A 3752-nucleotide genomic window follows, 5' to 3' on the forward strand; every position below is an offset into this window, starting at 1 on the left:
TTGCTGCAGAGGCTATCTGGAAGCAGCAGATGGCCTGACCCATTTTCTATCTAGAGGGCAGAACAATCACAGCCAGAATTGGAAACCTATGTGGGGACAGTTAAGTCATTTTTTTAACTTAACTGATTTGAATGTATGGCATTTATCATTGCCCTGATCTGAGTGTTGCATTTAGATTGTGTTTAGGATACATTATAAAATACAATGTAGCTCCAGGAAACATTCAAGGATGTTTTTAAAGACTTGTTTTACATTGGATTAAAGTTTGTGGGGTTAATGAATAGTTAATATTTTCATACTTGTAGATGTTAGTTTATTTAATCTACTTTGTACCATTATTGATAGTACCTAATTCCCTGGATTTTAATCTAATGTCTTAAAGATTTACAAAACATGTTTTAAATTACCTGAGTTACTTTTAGTCTGGTTATGGGCCATTTAACTTTTTCATTTACTATTTAATAACTTTTATTGTCACTATTAATATCTTTGCAAAACCAAATCTGCTTGACACTTGTTAATGTGTTATCTATAAAGACCACTGAAACAGATGTTATTTTACTTTGTGTGTACTGAGCATTTTTGATAGTAAAATTTTTTTTTCAATTGATGTCTGAGTCAAATTTTTTCATAAGGTCTATGAACTGCAAAGTACACAGTAAAATGTGGCCTATGGCACTGTAAATAATGGTCCCAAAGTTACAGTGTAAACAGTTCAATTCTGAAGAGAGCCTTTGAATATACTTAACTAAATTGCAAATGATAGTTGTCCTAAATATTTTTATTTTTAAATTAATGCATAAAATTGTCTTGATTTTTGGTGTTCAGGCCTATAATTTGTGTGTGTGTGTGTGTGTGTGTGTGTGTGTGTGTGTGTGTGTGTGTGTGTGGTATCTCCATCGCCACAATCTAGTGGCTGGCCACTATTCTCCACAACTACACTTTTGTCTCTTTGGAACTGTAATATAAATGGAATTATATAGCATGTAACCTTCTAAGGTTTCCTTCACTTGGTGTAGTATCCTTGATATGTATCAAAGTTCTTTCGTGTATCTGTATTTTGTTCCTTTTAAAGGCTGAGTAGTGTGTTGCCTAGATGTATTACCTCATTCACATTTTACCCATTAAAAGACTGTTATTTCCAATTTTGATGATAATAGAGATATAAGCATATGTAGTTTTATACAGATAAAAGTGTTTATTTCTCTAAGAGTAGCATTTCAAACCATATGTAAATGTGTGTTTAAATTATAACAAATTATTTGCCAGAAGTTGTACTGGTTTGCATTTACACTAATAAAATATGAGAACTTCTAATTCATTTGTGATTTAGTGTGTTTTGGAAGACAGGATCTCACTATGTAGCTATGGATGACCTAGAGCGCTATTGTAGACCAGGCTGGCCTTGAACTCACAGAGATCTCCTGCCTTTACTTCCTAATTTCTTTGTAAAGGTATGTGCCACACCTATAGGTTTGCTATTTTTGTTGAGTATTTTTGTATCTATGTTTCTTTTTTAAAAACCAAAATATTCTTTATATAAAATATTAAGGAACAATCAAATTTCTATGCTGAAATTGTATATATATAGTTGTACTTATAAGTATACTAAATCAAAAGCTGTAAAATAATGAAAAATCAATGGAGCAAATGTGGGCACAAATGAAAACTTTTGAATCCCCATGTATGGTTGAGCATCAAAGGGGCTAGAGAGATGGCTTAGGGCTTAAGAACACTGGCTGAACTAACAGAAGACCCAAGTTCAAGTCCTGACACCCACATGGAGGCTCAGAACTATCTCTAACTGCACTTTTCCAGGGGATCCTACACCCTCTTCTAGCCACCTCAAGCACATGGTGCATATACGTATGCACAGGCAAATACTTGTACACAATAAAATTAATTATACGCGCTTCCGGGTGTGTGGACAAGGAGATGAAGATAGAATCTCAACTTACTGGACTCTCTATTTGCTCTTCTTTTCTTTCTCCCCCATGCCTTGAGTGATAGTGGGCGTTTGTACTTACATTGCTTTTCATTCGCTTTTAAATCTTTATACATTGGGAGGGGGTTGGAGGTAGTGGGAAGGGCAGGAGATGGGGAAGGGGGAGCACAGTAGCCGAAATCTAGAATGAGGGCACGTAGTTGAAGAACAGGACCCTAGAGGAGGTCCTTGATAATTTCTTGTGTGTGAATGAGGAAACTGAAGGTTTGAATGATACTTTTAAAAGAACTTGAGTTTTTGAGTTTAGTGAGTTTAGTGAATGTGGAATTAATTTCATTGGCTTAACTTCTCAGCTTAAATAAATTTGGAAAGTTGGAACATAGTAGCAATGTAATTTCCACTTGGAAGTCCTGGCAGAGAAATGTCTAATAAACCTTACCTGCCTCAATCTGAGTGGAAACAAAATCAAAGATCTCAGTCCAGTAGAAACTTTGCAAAATCTTAAAAGAACTGGGATCTTGACTTGTTTAACTGTAAGGTCACAAACCTGCAGGGTTACAGAGAAAGAATTTTGAGTTGCTGCAGCAAATCACATACTTGGGTGTTTTGGGCAGGAGGATAATGAAGTACCGGACTTGAAGGAGGATGAAGATGAAGATGAACTAGTGCACTTGAAGTTTATGAAGAGGAAGATGAGAGAGGTTCAGAAGTAGAAGAAGAAGTAGGTCTCAGACTTTGTAAAAGAAGAAATTCAGGATGGTGATGGTTGTGTTGTTGAAGGGGAAAAAGGATAAAGGGGAAGGTGGTCTTAAGGGAGAGAAAAGACAACTAAATGCTGAAGATGATGGAGAGGAAGATGATTAGATCATTCTAAGATGAGATTGCCTGATGCTCCTGGGAATGCAGTAGAGTGATCATATTTTTGTTTCTTCATGTATGATAGCTGTCCCTATAGAAGATGAGGTGTAATTTATTAGCAAAGTATGGTTTTACTATTTTTGCCTTATTCTGATTAAAATTTACTAGTTGATTAATCATAATGTATGTAGAAAAGAATTTTCATTGACTTTCCCATTGCAAAATTCTGTAATTTTTCTAATTCATATTTACCGACCAGATGTTTTGAGTTCATAATTAAAATGCGATTGCTTTTACACAGGCATGGGGTTCATTTATAATTTAACAAATTACAGTCAGCTATAATGTGAAATGACAACAGTCTCCTGAATGATAAAGCAGATTGATTTTTAGATTTTTAGATTTAGTTTGAAGGCCGTTTTGGGGATGTGGAGCTTTCGTGTCAAAGCTGGAAAGTAGAAGCAGAAGAAGAAAGGTTCTGTTCAGCAGCAGAGTTGATGGACTTAGGGAAGTTGTATTCTGTGATATTGCTCAGCACTTTTATGGTAACAAAAAATATATATATTTTAGGGAATCTTGCTTATGTAAGTTCAGAGACTTGCAGGCAAGCCCTTTCTCGGGCTGTGGATGATGCCAAGCCAAAGCATCGCTGGGTTTCAGGTGTGCATTCTTCCCTCCGTTTCCACTCCCATTCTTGCTACATCTTCTCCACATGCAAAAGAAACTAGCAATGTTGTGAACACACAGGACCCTTTGTCTTATATCTCAATCACCGTTTTAGATCCGTTTAGATTTTAAGCAAGTAAAGTGCAAGAAATGGAATTGTTGAGATACAGTGATGATTATTGATGAATCTTAGGAAACAGGCTGTGTTTACTTTGTCTTCCATTGGCCAAGACTTACGCGGCAAGCAACATTACCAGCTGAGTCCCCTGTAAGCTTCCCCTTA

The 3752-nt window shown here is 36.0% G+C and overlaps 1 pseudogene; it reads left to right on the forward strand.

The window, feature by feature from the left end:
- Positions 1 to 1868: 1868 nt before the first annotated feature.
- On the forward strand, positions 1869 to 2973 carry LOC127229080 (acidic leucine-rich nuclear phosphoprotein 32 family member E-like; annotated as a pseudogene).
- Positions 2974 to 3752: the final 779 nt, after the last annotated feature.

Source organism: Phodopus roborovskii, unplaced genomic scaffold (assembly GCF_943737965.1).
Source record: "Phodopus roborovskii unplaced genomic scaffold, PHOROB, whole genome shotgun sequence".
Taxonomy (NCBI): Eukaryota; Metazoa; Chordata; class Mammalia; order Rodentia; family Cricetidae; genus Phodopus; species Phodopus roborovskii.